The sequence below is a fragment of the Phyllobates terribilis genome, unplaced genomic scaffold, assembly GCF_046119375.1.
Source record: "Phyllobates terribilis strain yellow unplaced genomic scaffold, ASM4611937v1 Scaffold_11__3_contigs__length_659146591, whole genome shotgun sequence".
NCBI lineage: Eukaryota > Metazoa > Chordata > Amphibia > Anura > Dendrobatidae > Phyllobates > Phyllobates terribilis.
In genome coordinates this window covers 652,079,874-652,102,455 of record NW_027362771.1, presented here as the reverse complement: position 1 = coordinate 652,102,455, position 22,582 = coordinate 652,079,874, and the positions used below count along the sequence as shown (strand labels likewise).

At 50.9% G+C, this 22,582-nt stretch overlaps 1 protein-coding gene across 5 annotated transcripts in view; it reads right to left on the bottom strand.

The window, feature by feature from the left end:
- The window catches only part of LOC141167189 (phospholipid scramblase 1-like), a 477,203-nt gene that overhangs the window by 179,414 nt on the left and 275,207 nt on the right, over positions 1 to 22,582 (bottom strand). Inside the window, exon 2 of one of the 5 annotated variants that reach the window (XM_073654619.1) lies at positions 10,143 to 10,182. The gene's annotated coding sequence lies outside the window, so the exon portion shown is untranslated. Of the gene's footprint in view, positions 1 to 10,142; positions 10,374 to 22,582 lie in introns of those variants that run through there. The other 4 variants (XM_073654616.1, XM_073654614.1, XM_073654618.1 and 1 more) reach the window with 4 other exon arrangements.

Below are 22,582 nucleotides of genomic sequence, written 5' to 3'. Positions count from 1 at the left end.
CCATATATTATAATGGCCCCACATAGTCCTCCATACAGTATAATGGTCCAACATAGTCCTCCATACAGTATAATGGCCCCACATAGTCCTACATACAGTATAATGGCCCCACATAGTCCTACACATAGTATAATGGCCCCACATAGTCCTCCATACAGTATAATGGCCCCACATAGTCCTACATACAGTATAATGGGCCCCACATAGTCCTCCATACAGAATAATGGGCCCCACATAGTCCTCCATACAGAATAATGGGCCCCACATAGTCCTCCATACAGTATAATGGGCCCCACATAGTCCTCCATACAGAATAATGGGCCCCACATAGTCCTCCATACAGTATAATGGGCCCCACATAGTCCTCCATACAGTTTAATGGCCCCACATAGTCCTCCGTACAGTATAATGATCCCACATAGACCTACATACAGAATAATGGCCCCACATAGCCCTCCATACAGAATAATGGGTCCCACATAGTCCTCCATACAGTATAATGGCCCCACATAGTCCTCAATACAGAATAATGGGTCCACATAGTCCTTCATACAGTATAATGGCTCCACATAGTCCTCCATACAGAATAATGGGTCCCACATAGTCCTCCATACAGTATAATGGCCCCACATAGTCCTCCATACAGTATAATGGGCCCCACATAGTCCTCTATACAGTATAATGGACCACATATAATGCTCCATACAGAATAATGGCCCCATATAATGCTCCATATAGTATAATGGACCCCATATAATGCTCCATACAGTATAATGGACCCTATATAATGCTCCATACAGTATAATGGACCCCATATAATGCTCCATACAGAATAATTGGCCCCATATAATGCTCCCTACAGAATAATGGGCCCAATATAATGCTCCAAACAGAATAATGGGCCCCATATAATGCTCCATAAAGAATAATTATTATTATTTATTATTATAGCGCCATTTATTCTATGGCGCTTTACATGTGAAAAAGGGGTATATATAGCAAACAACAAGTACAATAGTTTAAACAAAAACAAGTCACCGAGTGGTCCAGGAGGAGAGAGGACCCAGCCCGCTAGGGCTCACAGTCTTCTAGGGATGGGTGAGGATGCAGTAGGTGAGGGTAGAGCTGGTCATGCAGCGGTGGTTACTGCAGATTGTAGGCTTGTCGGAAGAGGTGGGTCTTCAGGTTCCTTTTTAAGGTTTCCACGGTCGATGAGAGTCTGATATGTTGGGGTAGAGAGTTCCAGTGTATGGGGGATGCACAGGAAAAATCTTGTATGCGATTGTGGGAAGAGGAGATAAGAGGGGAGTAGAGAAGGAGATCTTGTGAGGATCGGAGGTTGCGTGCGGGTATGTACCGGGAGACTAGATCAGAGATATATGGAGGAGACAGGTTGTGAATGGCTTTGTATGTCATGGTTAGGTTATTGAACTGGAGTCTCTGGGCAATAGGGAGCCAGTGAAGAGATTGACAGAGAGGAGAGGCCGGGTAATAGCGGGGGGACAGGTGCATTAGTCGGGCAGCAGAGTTTAGGATAGATTGCTGGGGTGCGAGAGTGTTGGAAGGGAGGCTACAGAGCAGGAGGTTGCAGTAGTCAAGGCGGGAGATGATGAGGGCGTGCACTAGTGTTTTTGCGGATTCATGTTTGAGGAATGTGCGGATCCGGGAGATATTTTTGAGTTGGAGTCGGCAGGAAGTGGAAAGGGCTTGGATATGTGGTTTAGAACAGAGTCAAGGGTTACCCCGAGGCCGCGAGCTTGTGGAACTGGGGAGAGTGGACAGTCATTGACTATGATGGATAGGTCAGTTGGGGGGATGAATGAGATGGTGGAAAGATGATGAATTTGGTTTTATCCATATTAAGTTTTAGGAATCTAGCAGAGAAGAAGGATGAAATAGCAGACAGACATTGTGGGATTCTGGTTAGTAGGGAGCAGATATCGGGTCCAGAGAGGTAGATCTGTGTGTCATCAGTATAGAGGTGATAATGAAAGCCATGAGACTCTATGAGCTGACCCAAGCCTAGGGTGTAGATGGAGAAGAGCAGGGGTCCTAGGACTGAACCTTGGGGGACACAGACAGATAGGGGGTGAGATGAGGAGGTGGTGTGCGAGTGGGAGACACTGAATGTCCAGTCTTTTAGGTATGAGGAGATCCAGGATAGGGCCAAGTCTGTGATGCCAAGAGATGAGAGAGTCTGTAGTAAGAGGGAATGGTCCACTGTGTCAAAGGCAGATGAAAGGTCCAGGAGGAGGAGGACAGAATAGTGTCGCTCGGATTTGGCGGTTAGTAGGTCGTTGGTGACTTCAGTCAGGGCAGTTTCAGTAGAATGGTGCGGTCGGAAACCAGATTGTAGGCGGTGGAAGAGGGAGCAGGAGGAGAGGTGGGAGGACAGTTCAAAATGGACATGTTGTTCCAGTAGTTTTGAGGCATAGGGGAGAAGTGATATGGGGCGATAGCTAGTCCGAGAGGATGGGTCAAGGAAGGGCTTTTTGAGGATGAGTGTGATCGAGGCATGTTTGTGTGGCGCCCCTGCGGGTCCAGTCGCCACAGAGGTACTGCATATCAGCCAGAGGTGTGGTACCCCACTCTCAGGTAAGGAGGGAGTGTGGTGCCCCTGCGGGTCCAGTAGCCACAGAGGTACTGCATCTCACCCAGAGGTGTGGTACCCCACTCTTAGGTAAGGACAGAGTACTACCCGGGACCCACACACCCACATCCAATACCCTCCACTTCAGTAGGGAAGGGCGAGATTGTCCTAAGGGAGAGCACAGAGCCTGGTCCCTAGCTGGAGGGTGGAACTAGGTGGAGGAGGTACGTGGAAAAAGACGATCAGTGGAGCACAGACAGAAAGAGTATAAAAGACAGAGAGAAACATCTAGAAGGGGCTCAGAGGTTCAGTTGGAGAGGAGTTTGTTGGGAGTGGGAGCTCAGGAGGAACTCCGCTCAGGAGAGCAAGGAAAGAGAGAGAGGAGTCGGGCCTAGTGAGAGAGGCCCAGGAGGAGGAAAGTGAGAGGAGAAGACAACAGCAGTGAGGAGGGCCACAGAGAGACAGAAGGGATCCCAGGGGCACGGCAAGTGCAGGAAGCCACCCGTGCTCCTGAATTCACGCTGACGTGGAGGGATCAGGCCGCAGAAGGGGACCGGCCCCAGACTAGTGGAGAACAACCAGGCTCAGCTAGCCAACCAGAGGCCGCAGCATTTTCAAGGTGTTGCAGCCGAAATCCACAATTGGTGGACCTGGGGAGGGTTTGTGGACCTGGGGAGGAGAGGGCAGAGAATGTAAGTAGGTTGTGGTCAGATAGAGGGAGAGGTGAGTTAGAGAGGTTAGATAGGGAGCAGAAGTGGGTGAAGATGAGATCCAGTGTGTGTCCATCTTTGTGGACTCCATATAATGCTCCATGCAGAATTCTGGCCCCCATATAATGCTCCATACAGTATACAGGCCCCCATATAATGCTCCATGCTGTATGGGCCCCATATAATGCTCCATGCAGAATACTGGATGTCATATAATGCTCCATACAGTATACAGGCCCCCATATAATGCTACATGCTGTATGGGCCCCCATATAATGCTCCATGCTGTATGGGCCCCCATATAATGGTCCCTGCTGTATGGGCCCCATATAATGCTCCATGCCTCCATACATAAAAAAAATCAAATACCTCTCCTCGCTGCCGCTGCTCCGGACTCCTCAGCGTCGCCATCTTCCCGCTCTGCGCTGTGACTGCTCAGGAGAGGGCACGCTGGAAAGAAATCATCGCGCCCTCTGACCTAAGAGGTCACAGTCAGGAGCCTTGGAAGAGACAGGACCTGCGGAGGCACGGAGAGAGGTAAGTATTGTGCCGGGACCCTGAGCAAGCGGGGGGGGGCGGGTGCTGGGCCTGGACTCCCCCGCTCACAGGCCCCGTAGCGCACCGGTGTGCCAGACGGCGGCACTTGCCCGGGTGTGCCGGGTGCTGACGCCAGCCCTGGGGACGGCAATGGAGAATTAAGCACGCGAGTACCGGCGTCCGCTGCACCTAAACACCATTGTCAGAGACTCACATGGACAGCCGGCAACAGATACATGGAGGAGTCCTCCACACGCAGTCAGACTCCTCCATGCGCAGTCAGACTCCTCCACACGTGGTCGCCCCTTTCCTCATGCGGTCAGCCCCCTTCACACGCGGTCAGCCCCCTCCACACGTGGTCGCCCTTCCTCAAGCGGGCAGCCTCCTCATGATACGGTCAGCGCCTCCACACGCGGTCACCCTCCGCAATCTCCTACCTATACAGCATTTTGCATTCAGGGGTTAGATTTCTGATCTGCGGCTACTTTGTAGACTGGGGCACATTGATGGCGGCACTACACGCCCTCATGTGCACAGAGAGGAAACTTTTGGTTTTGGCCTCCGAGCTATTTCTGAATGTTTTAAAAAAAAAAAAAAAAAAAAACACTCATTCTGATGTCAGGTAATAACATGTAGCCCAAAACATCGGAGATGATCCAAAATGACCTCCTAAAACATGGTCCTGTCCCTCCTGGGCGCGATGACACCAAACCTGTGCAAGACGCCTTTAATTGTTAAGTGCTGCCGAATATTTTGGCGCTACATACATCAAACTATTAGTATTTTAAGGGATCATAAATTGCTCCATCTGCTATTGTGTGTGACCTCCATGATGTGCAAGGACGGCACCGAGTCTTCTCGGCTTGGAAGGAACAAGGTGGCGACATATTACAGAGTTCATCTTCCTGCGTCTCCAGAACAAGCTCCAGAGCCAGGATGCCGGATGGAGTGTGATGACAACTAGTGATGAGCGAACATGCTCACCACTGCTCGGTACTGGCCCAAGCATCACTGTGCTCAACAAGCTCGGTGTATTTCCGGGGTTGTTCGGTGGAAACTCGGGTCTCCTCCCTGCATGTTTGGTGATCTTTACAGAACCAATGAATATGCAGGGATTGCCTGCCACTCACTGTAATGCCGTAGCCATGTTGGTTGTGGCATTACAGTGATTGGCTGGCCACACAGCATCATCAGGTCTATATAAGACCTGGCGCCGCCATGCTCGTCACAGTCACTCCAGAATCAGGCAGTGTAGGGAGAGCTGCTGCTGAGCTAGGGAGAGATTTGCTTGTTTCTAGTTAGTATAGGTATTCCACAACATATATATATATATATATCCAACTGAACTAACAGTCCTTCTGAGGACTAATCCAGCTGCATCTATTCAGAGGTGACAGCAGGAGTTAGGCAGGCAGGCAGTGTATGTGGCAGACTGCAGTGCATGATACAGCACAAGAGGGTCCATTGGACGTCCTGTCTGTTGCTGCTGCTCTTACAGATATTTATAAACATAGCCCCAGATATCAGGGGCCAGGTAAAAAAAATTTTTATATTAATCCTGGTTATTTTCTTAAAAAGCAATCCAGAGTACACCATTTTTCTGCTCCATTTTCTTGTTCTCACTGCAGAATAAAGCCATATCTGTTCCATATTTCAGAGATAAAAATCCAGAAATTTGAACTGAAAGTGGAAAATATTGGCCTCCTTTTCCATTCTGTTGCAATGTGTCGGTCAAGCTATTCACACTAGGTGTCTGTGAAGAATAGTATTAGTTAATTACAGGCCTGCTATTTAAAACAGTGGTTCTCGGTCAGACATATCACATATAACTGCATTCCAAAATCAGCCATTTCTCATGAACGTGGAAAATATTGTCCTCCATTAAAAATGGGCAAGGTGCGTGGCAAGGGACGGGGTAGTGGACGTGATGGTGATGGTGCATGCAGAGGCCAAGGCCGAGGACGTGGCCGTGGGCAAGCTGAAATTGTGCCACAGCAAAGACCCACATCTTGTCACTCAACCTTCCAGTCCCAATTAGTAGGGGACCGCACAACACCACTATTGAACACAGAGCAGTGTCAAAAAGTTATTGGTTGGATAGCAGATAATGCTTCCAGTCACTTAGCCACCACCACCACCCTGTCTTCCACACAGTTAAGTCTCAGTAGCCGTGAGTCTGGACCGCATATTCCTCACCCTGATCCTCCTTCCTCCCACCATGCCGAGTGCTCGGAGACAACTGATCCCACACTTGGACACTCCGAAGAGCTGTTCACTTTTCCATTTGTAGATTCAGGCCTCTCGCCCGGCCCGCTTCAAGTGAGTCAAGAGGAGAACACGTGTAGCGATGTTCAAATATTGGAGCAGCCACGGTCACACAAAGGCGATGGTGAGAAAGTGCAATAACTGTCGCAAGAGGTGGATGTTGATGATAACGAGACACAATTGCCAGAAAGTCAGGAGGAGGCCAGGGTGCGGAAGTGGAAGACGAGGTGGTGGATGATATAGTAACTGACCCAACCTGGCAGGGGAACATACAGAGCGAGGACAGCAGCACACAGGGGGAGGGAGGCGTAGCACCACAACAGGCAAGAAGAAGCAGCGTGCTGGCCGCAGACAGAAGGCAGGAAAGCGTTCCCCGTAACACCAACACGACGGAAGTTGCCAGTACAACTGTTAGGTCTTCCCGAGTCAGGTTGTTTTTTAAAGACTCTGCAGATAATCCCAAAAAGGCCATTTGCACCACCTGCCAGGCCAGCATCAGCAGGGGTGGCAAAACTAGCAGCCTGACAACCACCAGCATGATCAGGCACATGGCAGCAAAGCACCTGTAACGGGTCTGGGAGGTGGAACCTCTGTGCAACTATACAAGGGGGCAGTCCTTGTAAGGAAGCGGGTGGCTCCCAGGGAAGACGGGCAGGTAGTCACGGCAAGTGACAGGGACAGTCTCTGGGTAGAGGGGCAGGTAGTCACGGCAAGTGACAGGGACAGTCTCTGGGTAGAAGGGCAGCGGGCTGGTGGCTGGTGAGCGCTCCCAGGTGAGCGGGCGAGAGTCTCTGGACAGGCAGGTGGTCGCGGCAAGTGACGGCAGAGTCTCCAGGTAGACTAGCAGACAGGTAGCGGATGGACGCTCCCAGGTGAGCGGGCAAGAGTCTCTGGACAGGCAGGTGGCCACGGCAAGTGACGGCAGAGCCTCCAGGTAGGCTAGCAGGCAGGTAACAAGTGAGCGCTCACAGGGGAGCGGGCAGGCTGGTCCATAGACAGACTGACAGGAGTCAGAGGGCAGACCGTCGGACCGCAGCCTTGCAAGCGGGTAGCGGATATCAGGCAGGTATCAAGCAGGAATCTGGCAGGTGACTGGCAGGTAACAGGCAGGAATCCGGCAGGTGACTGGCGGGTAACAAGCAGGAATCTGGCAGGTGACTGGCAGGTAACTGGTAACGGGACCTGAGGGCTGAAGCAGAGTGAAGGCTTTGCAACAACATTGCTCGGGCACCTCCATTTTGGAGGAGGTGCCTTATATATGGGAGGTCCTCCGGCAATTGGCCGGGGACTCCTTAGGACGGCGCGCGCGGTCCCTTTAAGAGAGGGGGAGCGCGCGCGCCCTAAGCACACTGCCGGGGAAGGAGCGCGTGCCGGAACAGCGGGGAGAGAAGAGCTGCAGGACGCCGCGCCAGGAGCGGGGAGGTAAGAGGGACGGCGTCTCTGCCTAGTACGGGGCAGAGACGCTGATGCTACAGCACCCAATTAAGTGTGCCGAACCCCAGGGTCCAAAAACAGTGTCTGCGGGTGACACCACTGCTTCTTCCGCTGTTGTGCGTGCACGCCAATCCCCTGTCCATGGCGCACGCCAAGATGCCTCCTGCCCTGCACCTGTCATTGCACACTCTCAGCTAGCACCATCAGCAAGCATGTCCACGTCCTTGTCCCAGCGCAGCGTTCAGTTGTCCCTACCCCAGTCCTTGGAACGCAAGCGCAAATACGCAGCCAACGCCTCACAGGCCACACTACTAAATTCACACATTTTGCGAATGCTTGCGCTCGAAATGTTGCCTTTTAGGCTCGTTTAGACGGAAGCTTTCCGCAACCTGATGGCAGCGGCAGTCCCTCCGTACTTGGTCCCCAGCCGCCACTATTTTTCTCGGTGTGTCGTCCCCGCATTACACGAGCACATGTCCCACAACATTAGCCGTGCCCTCAACAACGCAGTTACTGGGAAAGTCCACCTAACCACAGACACGTGAACAAGTTCTTGTGGGCAGGGACGGTACATCTCGCTGATGGCACACTGGGTTAATACAGTGGAAGCTGGGACCCAGTCAGACCTTGGGATGGAACACGTCCTCCCGACGCCGAGGATTGCGGGCCCTGGGTCAATCAGTGTTGCCCCCATATTCTACAGCTCCTGCATCTCCTCCTCCTCTTCGGCCTCCATCTCCGAAATGACCACATCAGTCGCAAGCAGGAAGCACTGCAGCACTGCCTCGGTCAAGTGGCATCAGGTTGTGCTAAAGCTAATATGCTTAGGTGACAAACCGCACAACGCTGAAGAGTTGTGGAAAGCTCTGAAAAAGCAGGCAGATGTGTGGCTGACACCGCTGACCCTACAGCTAGACATGGTCGTGTGTGACAATGGCTGGAACCTGGTGGCGGCTCTGAGGCGAGGCAAGCTCGCACACGTACCATGCCTGGCCCATGTGCTTAACCTTGTGGTTCACTGGTTTCTCAAAACCTACCCGGATCTGTCTGTCAAAGTACGCCGCCTGTGTGCCCATTTTAGAGAGTCAGCTACAGTTTCCGCCGCCCTTGCCGTGCTTCATCAGCGTTTGCAGCTTCCAGCTCACCGACTGATCTGCGATGTTCCCACGCATTGGAACTCTACATTGCAGATGTTGGGAAGGATTTGTGAGCAGAAGAGGGCAGTTGTTGACTACCAGTATCAACATGTCGGTATTCAGGTCAGACTCCACACATAAGACCTCAGGAGTGGACATGGATGTCAGACATCTGTACCATCCTCCAAAACTTTGAGGACTTCACCAAGATGGTGAGCGGCGATGATGCCATAATTAGCATCACCATCCCACTTCTCTGTCTTCTGAAACGCTCTCTGCTCACAATTAAAAAGGATGCATTGCAGGTGGAGCATGATGAGATGGAGCAAGGAACCATACAGGGTGATTACACACAGCCAAGCCTCATCTCATCCCAATCACCTCATCTCATCCCAGACACTACTACACCAAAACCTGTATATACACACAGTCCAGACCCCAATACATCGTGACCTGTATATACACACAGTCCAGACACAACTACACCGTGACCTGTATATACACACAGTCCAGACACTACTACACCGTGACCTGTATATACACACAGTCCAGACACCACTACACCGTGACCTGTATATACACACAGTCCAGACACCACTACACCATAACCTGTATATACACACAGTCCACGCACCACTACACCGCAACCTGTATATACACACAGTCCACACACCACTACACCATAACCTGTATATACACACAGTCCACACACCACTACACCATAACCTGTATATACACACAGTCCAGACACCACTACACCGTGACCTCTATATACACACAGTCCAGACACCACTACACCATAACCTGTATATACACACAGTCCAGACACCACTACACCATAGCCTGTATATACACACAGTCCAGACACCACTACACCGCAACTTGTATATACACACAGTCCAGACACCACTACACCATGACCTGTATATACACACAGTCCAGACACCACTACACCATAACCTGTATATACACACAGTCCAGACACCACTACACCATAGCCTGTATATACACACAGTCCAGACACCACTACACCATAACCTGTATATACACAGTCCAGACACCACTACACCATAACCTCTATATACACACAGTCCAGACACTACTACACCATAACCTGTATATACACACAGTCCAGACACCACTACACCATAACCTGTATATACACACAGTCCAGACACTACTACACCATAACCTGTATATACACACAGTCCAGACACCACTACACCATAACCTGTATATACACAGTCCAGACACCACTACACCATAACCTCTATATACACACAGTCCAGACACCACTACACCATAACCTCTATATACACACAGTCCAGAGAGCACAACCAATATATACACACACAGTTCAGACACTGCTACACTGTGACCTGTATACACAGTCGAAACACAACTACACCGTGACGAACATATATAAAATCCAGATACAACTAAGCAACCACTTTCAGAGAGGTTCCTTACTTTTCTTACCTGTCCTTCTTCTTTATCTCTGGACAATGAGTAGCAAACCAGGAAGTTGCGTTGTGTGTTGGTTGAGGACTCGGAGGTTAATCTGGAAAAACTTCACATGTCAGTTTGCCAAGATTCATATCAGGGGCGTCGCTATAACGGGCGCAGAACACGCAGGCTCTCTCCAAAAGGTCCAAATACTAAGGAAGACTCAGGAAGTGTCCAAATCTACAGGAAGACAGCAGACACTGAGAATTACACCCAGTATATAGGGCAGGAGGAGTGGTACTGTGCAGTGTATATATACAGGAGGAGTGGTACTGTGCAGTGTATATATACAGGACAGGAGGAGTGGTACTGTGCAGTGTATATATACAGGACAGGAGGAGTGGTACTGTGCAGTGTATATATACAGGAGGAGTGGTACTGTACAGTGTATATATACAGGACAGGAGGAGTGGTACTGTGCAGTGTATATATACAGGACAGGAGGAGTGGTGCTGTACAGTGTATATATCCAGGACAGGAGGAGTGGTACTGTGCAGTGTATATATACAGGGCAGGAGGAGTGGTACTGTGCAGTGTCTATATACAGGAGGAGTAGTACTGTGCAGTGTATATATACAGGACAGGGGGAGTGGTACTGTGCAGTGTATATATACAGGACAGGAGGAGTGGTACTGTACAGTGTATATATACAGGACAGGAGGAGTGGTACTGTGCAGTGTATATATACAGGACAGGAGGAGTGGTACTGTGCAGTGTATATATACAGGAGGAGTGGTACTGTGCAGTGTATATATACAGGAGGAGTGGTGCTGTGCAGTGTATATATACAGGAGGAGTGGTACTGTGCAGTGTATATATACAGGACAGGAGGAGTGGTACTGTGCAGTGTATATATACAGGAGGAGTGGTGCTGTGCAGTGTATATATACAGGACAGGAGGAGTGGTACTGTGCAGTGTATATATACAGGACAGGAGGAGTGGTGCTGTACAGTGTATATATCCAGGACAGGAGGAGTGGTACTGTGCAGTGTATATATACAGGGCAGGAGGAGTGGTACTGTGCAGTGTCTATATACAGGAGGAGTAGTACTGTGCAGTGTATATATACAGGACAGGGGGAGTGGTACTGTGCAGTGTATATATACAGGACAGGAGGAGTGGTACTGTACAGTGTATATATACAGGACAGGAGGAGTGGTACTGTGCAGTGTATATATACAGGACAGGAGGAGTGGTACTGTGCAGTGTATATATACAGGAGGAGTGGTACTGTGCAGTGTATATATACAGGAGGAGTGGTGCTGTGCAGTGTATATATACAGGAGGAGTGGTACCGTGCAGTGTATATATACAGGAGGAGTGGTACTGTGCAGTGTATATATACAGGACAGGAGGAGTGGTACTGTGCAGTGTATATATACAGGACAGGAGGAGTGGTACTGTGCAGTGTATATATACAGGACAGGAGGAGTGGTACTGTGCAGTGTATATATACAGGACAGGAGGAGTGGTACTGTGCAGTGTATATATACAGGACAGGAGGAGTGGTACTGTGCAGTGTATATATACAGGACAGGAGGAGTGGTACTGTGCAGTGTATATATACAGGACAGGAGGAGTGGTACTGTGCAGTGTATATATACAGGACAGGAGGAGTGGTACTGTGCAGTGTATATATACAGGAGGAGTGGTACTGTGCAGTGTATATATACAGGACAGGAGGAGTGGTACTGTGCAGTGTATATATACAGGACAGGAGGAGTGGTACTGTGCAGTGTATATATACAGGACAGGAGGAGTGGTACTGTGCAGTGTATATATACAGGACAGGAGAAGTGGTACTGTGCAGTGTATATATACAGGACAGGAGGAGTGGTACTGTGCAGTGTATATATACAGGACAGGAGGAGTGGTACTGTGCAGTGTATATATACAGGACAGGAGGAGTGGTACTGTGCAGTGTATATATACAGGACAGGAGGAGTGGTACTGTGCAGTGTATATATACAGGAGGAGTGGTACTGTGCAGTGTATATATACAGGAGGAGTGGTACTGTGCAGGGTATATATACAGGAGGAGTGGTACTGTGCAGTGTATATATACAGGACAGGAGGAGTGGTACTGTGCAGTGTATATATACTGGACAGGAGGAGTGGTACTGTGCAGTGTATATATACAGGAGGAGTGGTACTGTGCAGTGTATATATACAGGACAGGAGGAGTGGTACTGTGCAGTGTATATATACTGGACAGGAGGAGTGGTACTGTGCAGTGTATATATACAGGAGGAGTGGTACTGTGCAGTGTATATATACAGGACAGGAGGAGTGGTACTGTGCAGTGTATATATACAGGAGGAGTGGTACTGTGCAGTGTCTATATACAGGACAGGAGGAGTGGTACTGTGCAGTGTATATATACAGGACAGGAGGAGTGGTACTGTGCAGTGTATATATACAGGACAGGAGGAGTGGTACTGTGCAGTGTATATATACAGGACAGGAGGAGGGGTACTGTGCAGTGTATATATACAGGACAGGAGGAGTGGTACTGTGCAGGGTATATATACAGGACAGGAGGAGTGGTACTGTGCAGTGTATATATACAGGACAGGAGGAGTGGTACTGTGCAGTGTATATATACAGGACAGGAGGAGTGGTACTGTGCAGTGTATATATACAGGACAGGAGGAGTGGTACTGTGCAGTGTATATATACAGGACAGGAGAAGTGGTACTGTGCAGTGTATATATACAGGACAGGCGGAGTGGTACTGTGCAGTGTATATATACAGGACAGGAGGAGTGGTACTGTGCAGTGTATATATACAGGACAGGAGGAGTGGTACTGTGCAGTGTATATATACAGGACAGGAGGAGCGGTACTGTGCAGTGTATATATACAGGAGAAGTGGTACTGTGCAGTGTATATATACAGGAGGAGTGGTACTGTGCAGTGTATATATACAGGACAGGAGGAGTGGTACTGTGCAGTGTATATATACAGGACAGGAGGAGTGGTACTGTGCAGTGTATATATACAGGAGGAGTGGTACTGTGCAGTGTATATATACAGGACAGGAGGAGTGGTGCTGTGCAGTGTATATATACAGGACAGGAGGAGTGGTACCGTGCAGTGTATATATACAGGACAGGAGGAGTGGTACTGTGCAGTGTATATATACAGGAGGAGTGGTACTGTGCAGTGTATATATACAGGACAGGAGGAGTGGTACTGTGCAGTGTATATATACAGGACAGGAGGAGTGGTACTGTGCAGTGTATATATACAGGACAGGAGGAGTGGTACTGTGCAGTGTATATATACAGGACAGGAGGAGTGGTACTGTGCAGTGTATATATACAGGACAGGAGGAGTGGTACTGTGCAGTGTATATATACAGGACAGGAGGAGTGGTACTGTGCAGTGTATATATACAGGACAGGAGAAGTGGTACTGTGCAGTGTATATATACAGGACAGGAGGAGTGGTACTGTGCAGTGTATATACACAGAACAGGAGGAGTGGTGCTGAGAGTAGCAGCTGTCTGTGGAGCTCAAGCACTTCCAGGAGGAGGATTGTCGTCTGCCTCTCTTCTCCCCAGGGAGAGGCAGGCTTACTGGGAGGCCGGCATGGCTTCCCAGCCTCCTATCCCCCGGTCTATGCCGGCGGGGGAGAAGGAGCCTCAACAACCGGCCCAGGAGGGAGTGAGGAGATCGGGAAGGGTGAGGAAGAATACATCCACCTGCTCCAACCCCGAGACTGTTCACCGCCAGCCCAGAGAGGGAGACCGGGGCACCCCAGGCCCCAGGAACAAGAGCCCAGCAAGATCCTGGGGGGAGATGAGCTCCAGCGAGTCCACAAGTTCCTTCTCCTCCCGAGTGGTCGTCACGTTGCGAGAGTACGAGGACGCCGGCAAAGCACTAACCCAGCTGAAAGAGGAGCTGAGGGAGGCCCGGGTCCTGAACACCCGGGCGTCCAACAAGGAGAGACCCGCGACCTCCCAGAGGGTTAAAGCCCTCAGAGACGAGGTGGTCAGGTTAGTGCTCCTCCGGGAGGGGATTGAGAAAAGCGCAGGTCCCTTCCTGGAGAGGTTTAAGAACCAGCGGCGGTTCTCAGAAATGAAGGGGTTAAACACCTCAGGAGAACCGCCAGCCGGCGTCCTTAGTGAAGAGGAGGAGGAGGATGAAGAGGTGACTGGAGTCTCAGTTGCTGGAGCCAGTGAGGGGCAGAGCCGGAGCTCAAGTGGTCTCCCTGCAGGGCAGAGGACTCCCACAGCAGAGGCTGGAGTGTCGGGGGAGGAGGAGGAAGGAGGACTGCTGAGGGAGATCCGACTGCTGGAGTCTCCAGTGGACCTGACGCGGTTTTCCTTCGGTGAGGACAAACCAGTGGAGGAGACAGGGAAGAGGAAGAAGAAGAAGACCGGAGGAGCTGCACAGGAGGTGGTGAGTTATAAGTATGTACCAATGTCTGATGTTGCACCTGCCACCTTCTGTTTAAACCCCACCAAACCTAAAGGCACGGGCTCTGCAGTGGGCTCGAGGCAGAGGCAAGGTGGGGAGAGGAGGAGGACGTCCGGCGATGCTGCCATCTGTGCGGGGAACAGTGCAGGGGGCGAGGCTGTGGAGGTACTCACAGCGCCGGACATAGGAAGTTCTGTGGAGTTTCCCACCCTGCCCTCTGCGGCTAAGCCGGTTATCACCGGGGCTGGGGGGGCAGGGAAGGATGTGAAAAACACATCAGCAAAGAACACTGGGCACACTGCTGCGACAGGGGGGCAGTGTGCCCCAGCGCCCAAAAAGGACACTAAGACCCCAAAGTCTGTGGGTGCAGGGCGGGCAGAGGTGCCGAGAAAACAGTCTGGCCAGAACAAGGACCAAAATGCTGCAGTAGGGGGGCGGGGCGCTCCAGCAGACGACCTGCAGAAAGCCAGCAGCAACCAAAGGGAAACGGGTGTGGTGCTGCAGGGAAAAGAGTCTCTGGAGGTGCTCCCCTCCCCCGGCCCAGCAGGTGTGAGTGCAGAGACACCAGACACAAGGGAGGAAGGAATGGAGGTGACTGTGGAAGGTGCAGAGAACAGCAGAGGTAATGGGGTGACAAGTAAAGAGAATAGAAATAGTGGTGTAGTGAATGATGGGAGTAATGGTGGAGCAGATGGTGAGAGTAATGGTGGAGCAGATGATGAGAGTAGTAGGAATGGTGGAATTAGTGGTACAGTGAATGATGATGCAGCAAATGGTGGGGGTAGTGGTGCAGTGAATGATGATGTAGCAAATGGTGGGGTTAGTGGTGGAATGAATGCTGGGAGTTGTGGGAATGGTGGGAGTTGTGGTGTAGCAAATGTTGGGGGTAGTGGTGTAATGAATGGTGGGAGTAATGGTCCTGCGAATGGTGTGAGTAGTAGTGGAGTGAACGATGGGAGTAATGGTCCTGCGAATGGTGTGAATAGTACTGGAGTGAATGGTGGGAGCAGCACTGGTGTTGGTGGGGGGAAAGTAGGTGCTGGTCCCGCTGCCCCCCCAGCATTGGCGGGGACTTCAGCCCAAAGCTATTCAGAAGCTGTCAGTGCTGGGGGTAGTAGTGCGCCCTCGTCTGGTGGCCCTGGGGATGGTGACTTGCAACAGCAGCTCCTGGACGCCCTGAGGAGAGGGGAGAGCTCCATCACTGTAGAGGGGAGGGAGGTTGATCTGTCTTTCTGGATAGAGAGACATGGTCTTTCAGCCTTCCGAGATAGAGGGGCAGAGACTGTCTGGTCTCTGCCGACAACGGGGCAGAGGAGTAACCGTAGGAACGTGGTCCGTCTCCAGTGGGTAAGCAAGGATGCCTGTCCTGATAGGTCGAAGGTGGTTGAGCTCCTGCTGGGGATGGGCTTTGCGGCATATGACATCTTTGCCTTGATCCATCCCTACGGGACCTCCTACTTCGATGTCAGCTTCGTGAGACCGGAGGGCCTTGAGCTTTTCTGGTCTCGCCATGAGCTGGCTCGGAGTCGCCCCGAATGGCATGGTCTCTTTCCCCTGGCAATAACTCGCCAAGATTCAGTCAGGAAAGTGACCGTTCTGACTAGTAACGAGTCGCTTTCCTGTATGGACATTACCACCTGGGTGAGTAGATACGGAGAGGTCACCAATATTCCCGAAAAGAATCTGGATGACCATGGTATCTGGTCAGGGGCCTGGACCTTCATGGTGAGATTGAAGGTTTCGGGAAACACTGTTACCCATATCCCCTCCTCAACCTTTTTGGGGAGGGATAGGATCTTGATTTTCTACCGGGGGCAGCCTAAGGTCTGTCACAGGTGCGGTAGCCCCACACACTTCAGTGCGCAGTGTACCACCCAGAAATGCGCACTGTGTGGGGACCTCGGTCATCTTGCTGCTGCCTGTCGCAGGATTAGGTGTAACTTGTGTGGTGACCTCGGTCACCCGTTCAGTCGCTGTCCGCGTTCCTTCGCCAATGCGGTCCTGAAAGCGGCGAGTGTGGGACAGGCGCAAGCCGGGACTAATCTTGCCGGTGAAGGGACCAGTAGGGGCGGGGGAGGCAGGGATCCGGTGAGGAGCAAGCTGCCGCCATCCACCATCAGGCGGCAGGAGAAGCGCCGTGGGGACAGGGGGCAGGGAGTAATGTCCCTAAACTCTGACCCAGGTACTTCACTTGCAGCTGAGGATCCTAAAGACAGTGAATTGAGCGAGGAAGTCAAGAGACTTGAAAGGGAAGAGCGAGAGGACACCACGTCTTCCCAGGAACCCTCTTCTGGTGACAGTCTAGATGAGGGAGAGGGGGAGTGGTCACAGAAAAAGAAAAAGGGTAACAGGAAAACGGCCAGAGGTAGGAGGGGGACCAGGTCTCGAGCTGCCTCTTTGGAGTGCGACCCCCCTGACTCTCTGGCCATGATCCAAGCGCCATTGGAGGGTTCAGCCGCCCCCCCTCTGGTGGATCTCTCCAACCGGTTCGGGGCTCTCCAGGACCTCCCTCTGGAGGGGGGAAGTGGGGACCCGGGGCCGGAGGTTGCGGACAAGGTGGTTGGGGCTCAGGAGATGGCTGGGTCTTCCTCTCGGGGGGCAAATACAAAGCCCTCTGGGGGGATGACTAACCCAGGACCACCAGACGAGGGCAAGAATCTATGTAAGGAGAGAATGGATGAATCTGTTTGTCTTAAGCGCACTAAAAACCCGTCATTATCAGAGGAAGAGGTTGGGACTGTCAGTGGTGGGAAGAAAAAGGCTATCTAATTCAATCAATCATGATGGCGGCACCCACCCCGTTGACGCTGGCAACTATTAATGTTTGCAGCATAAAGTCAGATGCGGCAAGGTACACGGCCTTTCATTTTCTCGGCCAACTTGACGCCGACATTTTGTTTTTGCAGGAGACCAGGTTGACCGATATATCAACCTTGCATAAAGCAAGGCGGGAGTGGAGGCATGGGCCCTCCTACTGGTCTCTTGCGGCCGAGCCGTATAGCGGGGTGGCGGTCCTTTTTAAGACCGCAGCGGTTGAATGCAGACGAGTGATCGAATTAGAAATGGGGAGATGCTTGATCCTAGATGTCTCCATGGGGGGACAAGAGCTTCGGCTCATTAACATCTATGGTTCCCAGTCCAAGTGGGACCGCAAATGTCTCTTCCTGAAGATCAAACCTTTTTTATTTTCGAGTCGGCAGGTGGTCTTCGGAGGGGATTTCAACAATGTCACGAGATCCTGTGATAGAGGAGGTTCCAGAGACCGGCTGGCTTATGACTGCGTCGCGTTAAACAGGATAGTGAGTGAGGCTCGTCTGGTGGATGTCCACATCCGGCACAACCCGGGCGACACGGGATTCACCTTTTTTAGAGGTAGTCAGTGCAGGTCTAGGCTAGATAGGTTTTATTTGAAGGAGGAGGCCGTCTCTTCGCCGTTGTCGGTTGTGGAGGTGGAGTTCTCCGATCACTGTTTGATTATGTTTTCTCTCAACGTTACAGAGACTCCTCGGATGGGAAGAGGCTATTGGAAGCTGAATTCATCACTCCTTGAGGAAGAAGCTGTAAGACGGTCTTTTGAGGAATTCTTTCAGAGCCAGGTACCATTGCTGGGCCTAAGTAACACTAAGTCGGAGTGGTGGGAGATGTTCAAACATCGGGTGGCGAGATTCTTCCGGCAGCTCTCGAACCTCAGAAGCCTGAACAGGGATCGCCTGTATCAGAGCCTGAGGAGGAAACTCGAGCATCTTGTCTCGACTGGAGGTAGCCGCGAGGAGATCTCCAGAGTGAAGTCCTTGCTGAAGAGGTGTCAGTACGATAGGCACGCATCTTTGGTTTTCGAGAGGGACTACGGGAAGTACTGCTCGCCCGACCCTTACAGAAACTGTAAGATGTCAGTGAATAGTAAGATAGTGACGGGGCTGGTGGACAGTACGGGGTCCTTGAGAAGGTCCAGATCAGGGATCTTGGAGGTTGTCAGTTCCTACTACTCGCACCTCTTGGGAAGGAGGGAGCTTGATCGTGACGGGATGTCGGCTTTCCTGGCTGAATCTGTTCCTGAGCCAGGGGCTGACCTCTCGCTGGGCGATTTGGCAGAAGCGATCAAAGAAGAGGAAGTGAGACTGGCGATCGATGGGCTTAGGCCCAAAAAGTCGCCAGGTCCGGATGGCTTAACATCCGAGTTCTTTAGGACCTTTAGGGACTCTTTGGTCCCCCTCTTGACTCAGGTGTTTAACGAGTGTCTCTCCTCGGGCACTCTGCCGAGATCATTAAGGAGGTCAGCTTTGATCATTTTGTCAAAGGGTAAGGATCCGTCACGCATTGAGAACTGGCGTCCCATAGCACTTCTCAATGTGGACAGGAAGATTTTGGCTAAGATACTTTTCAACAGGCTGGTGAAGTTTGCACCCCGGCTCCTTTCGGAGGTTCAGCACTGTTGCGTTCCTGGCCGTAGCACTTTTAGTGCTGTTCTAGGTGTCCGAGAGGCCGTGGAGCAAGGCAGGGCGGGCCTCTGGAAGGGGTTCTTGCTGACCCTGGATCAGGCAAAAGCCTTTGATCGGGTTAACCACGAGTACCTCTGGTCCACTCTTTTGAGGTATGGTCTGCCTGGAGGGTTTGTGGACTGGCTTAAGACCTTGTATGCAGGGGCTGAGACTTTCCCTCTGGTGAATGGGTGGATTGGACGACCTTTTGGGGTAGGATCCGGTGTCCGTCAGGGCTGTCCTCTTAGCCCTTTGCTTTACGCGTTTGCGATCGATCCCTTCCTCAGAAGGATCGATTGTAGACCGTTGGTGGGGGTGCGGATGGGCGGGGCGGCGCCGGAGACTATCCTGAGGGTGGTGGCCTACGCGGACGATGTCACCGTCTTTGTTTCTTCGCAAGAGGAGGCAGCAGCGGTGATGTCAGAAGTGGAGCGCTACTCGGAGGCATCCGGGTCCAAGGTCAGCCAGGATAAGTGTGAGAGTCTCTGGCTGGGAGGCGGAGATCCCGGGTTTGATCTTCCGGACACCCTCCCCGAACCCCAAGAACATGCCAAAGTCCTGGGCATCGAATTCGGCCAGGGTGATTACCCCACGAAAAACTGGGAAGGCAGAATCAAAGGTGTCGCCCAAAGAGTGGACCAATGGAGGGGTTGGTCTTTGACCCTGAGGGAAAGGGTTGGCCTGTGCAAAGCTTTCCTGCTCCCCTTGCTAATCTACCTGGGCAGCGTCTGTGTCTTGCCAGAGCCTCTCTGGACACGGGTCTACAGTCTGTTCTTCCAGATGTTATGGGGGAACAGACTGAACCTAGTCAAGCGGGAGGTCACTTACCGCACGAGGAGACTAGGGGGTTTGAATATGGTGAACCCCGTGGTGTTCCTAGTGAACACTTTCTTGAAGGTGAACGTGGCAAACCTCTGGAAAGAGAGGGCTCCTCCGTGGGTATTCTCCTGCAAGGGATGGTTTCAGCCTTTCTTCCAGGAATGGGAGACAGGGGGAAGATTGAAGGATCTTCGCACACCACACGGGCATCTCCCGGCTTATGTTACCCCGGTTCTGAAAATGATCCGCCGGTGGGGTCTGGGAATGTGGGAGGTGAGGTCCCTCCCGAGGAAACTCCTCGATATGAGGGTCTTGCTTTCTCATTTTCAGAGTCCATTGGCCCTCAAAGACTGCCCAAGTCGGGATCTGGAGGTTGGGTTGAGTTTGTTAAATTCTACCAGGATCCCCGAGAAGTACTGGGACTTGACTTGGCGCTGCTTCCATGGTAAGCTGTATGTGAGGGACAATTTGAAGTACAGGAGCTCCGAGGACAGGAATTGCCCCCGTGAGGCTTGTGCTAACGTGCTGGAAAGCATGGAGCACTTCCTGCTTCATTGTCCCTTTAATACAGAGGTGTACAACAGGGTGGGGGCTTCCATTGGTTGGCCGCGGCTGGCTACTCTGTCCTACGCCGGGTGGGCCTATGGAGCGTTCGGAGACCTTGGGAGAAGGGACCGAGACACTTTATTCATAGTCAGCGCAGTGGTGAGGTATTTCACGTGGAACGCACGAGTTTTAGTCTCGACGCAGAGTAAAATCCTCCATGTAGATGAAGTCTGTAGGAACATCCTAGGTGACCTGGTGAAGGTACGTTCTCTGGAGTATGAAAGACTGGGTGCCCGGAGGGCGGCCCGTCTCTGGAGGGGCTTTTCCTTCAGGGTGCCTTAGTCCGGTAGTACTCCTATATCCTGGTGGTGGGCCGATGTCTTTTCACCCTAGATTTTTGTTTTGTATTTCTGTCTCCTGGATAGGTTTGCCGGCATCGAACTTGAGCCTTGGATGGTGAGTGTGTAGGTTGTGTTCTGTATATATTGTATATAATGTATAATAGGGGGTTTTAGTTAGGTTGGGTGGGGGATTTGGGGGGGTTTTCATCGGCGGTGATAAGAGGACTGATCTGGCCTGGTCCAGGCCCCGCCTGGGGAAAAACTTTGGGGCCTGATCCTAGCTCGGAGTAATCCTGAACTTTGTGGCCAGAGCTGGATCAGGGGTGGCGGGATAGTTAGTGTAGGGCTGTGTTTTATATATATATTAAAAAATTACAAAATAAAAAAAAAAATATATATATACAAAAAATAAATAAATAAATAACAAAAAAGGTTTAAAATTGTTCATGTCACTATTGTGTATATTGTTATTTTTGTTTTTCTGTGGTGTGAATGAGGTGCGGTAAGGGGGTGACTGTAAGGTCAGGCAGTGGGACCAGTAGGTTAGTGTTAGTGTCCAGTTGTATATACGTTATATTAGGTTTAGTGTTTTATTGTATATAATCTTGTATATAGGACGGTGTTTTATGTGTATATAGGACGGTGTGAGCGTTGTGTGGGATTGTATATAGTAGTATGAATGAAGCTGGGCCGGGGGTCTTATAGGTTTTATAATAGTTATTTCCTGTATATATATATATATTCCTGGGGGGATTTATTTTGTTTCTATTTTCTGTGATTTGTCGTCTTGTTTTGTTCTTATGTTCGGTGTCCTGTAATGTATTATTGTTCTGTCATGTACTGTATATATACAGGAGGAGTGGTACTGTGCAGTGTATATATACAGGAGGAGTGGTACTGTGCAGTGTATATATACAGGAGGAGCTGTACTGTGCAGTGTATATATACAGGAGGAGCTGTACTGTGCAGTGTATATATACAGGAGGAGCGGTACTGTGCAGTGTATATATACAGGAGGAGGGGTACTGTGCAGTGTATATATACAGGAGGAGGGGTACTGTGCAGTGTATATATACAGGAGGAGCTGTACTGTGCAGTGTATATATACAGGGGGAGTGGTACTGTGCAGTGTATATATACAGGAGGAGTGGTACTGTGCAGTGTATATATACAGGACAGGAGGAGTGGTACTGTGCAGTGTATATATACAGGACAGGAGGAGTGGTACTGTGCAGTCTATATATACAGGACAGGAGGAGTGGTACTGTGCAGTGTATATATACAGGACAGGAGGAGTGGTACTGTGCAGTGTATATATACAGGACAGGAGGAGTGGTACTGTGCAGTGTATATATACAGGACAGGAGGAGTGGTACTGTGCAGTGTATATATACAGGAGGAGTGGTACTGTGCAGTGTATATATACAGGAGGAGTGGTACTGTGCAGTGTATATATACAGGACAGGAGGAGTGGTACTGTGCAGTGTATATATACAGGAGGAGTGGTACTGTGCAGTGTATATATACAGGACAGGAGGAGTGGTGCTGTGCAGTGTATATATACAGGACAGGAGGAGTGGTACTGTGCAGTGTATATATACAGGACAGGAGGAGTGGTACTGTGCAGTGTATATATACAGGACAGGAGGAGTGGTACTGTGCAGTGTATATATACAGGAGAAGTGGTACTGTGCAGTGTATATATACAGGACAGGGGGAGTGGTACTGTGCAGTATATATATACAGGACAGGAGGAGTGGTACCGTGCAGTGTATATATACAGGACAGGAGAAGT